This window comes from Leptonychotes weddellii, chromosome 4, assembly GCF_054177405.1.
Source record: "Leptonychotes weddellii isolate Sample4059 chromosome 4, ASM5417740v2, whole genome shotgun sequence".
Lineage (NCBI taxonomy): Eukaryota > Metazoa > Chordata > Mammalia > Carnivora > Phocidae > Leptonychotes > Leptonychotes weddellii.
The window spans coordinates 132741456-132742054 of record NC_138372.1 but is presented as its reverse complement, the minus strand read 5'-3'; positions in this window follow the sequence as shown (position 1 = coordinate 132742054).

The following is a 599-nucleotide window of genomic DNA, read 5'->3' as shown; positions in this document are numbered from 1 at the left end:
CCCTCCGCTCCGGACAAACGGACGTACAGTTTGTCTGCCCATGCGCTCTCCAGGCGTAACCCACCACCCCGGCGCCCCGGCCACGTTTGCGCAGGCGTCTTGACGCTCACCCGCTTCCCGTTGTCAGGGGAAGGGAGGCAGTGCCCGCGAGTGCACCGTCCCGCCCTGGGTTCGCTGAGCTTCTGCGCATGTTCAGATTCCAGCCAATCCGGGAGCCTCCACCAGAGAGAGGAGAGATTCCTAGACAAAGTTCGGGGCCAACTCCTTGTGGTAATGAGAAGCTTCGATAAATAACGGCTGAGGTACGCTGGACAAACGTTCGTGATTTCCAGGAGTTAAGGAAGGAGATGCAAAAGCAGAGAAAAGTTGACGATTTCTTTCTCTCTTCACCTCTGCAGTTATTGTGTGATGTGAGCATCTTCTGAAAGGCTCTTTATAAAATCTAAAAGGGCACAAAAATGTTTTACTACCTTAGGATGTTCGGCAGGTACGATGCCAACACCCAGGGGGCTTAATAAATGCATGCCTATTCAAATTTATAGACACTAATAACTTTATGAAGCAAGTTTGTTGTTTCTACTTTCTAGTTTTTTGAAACA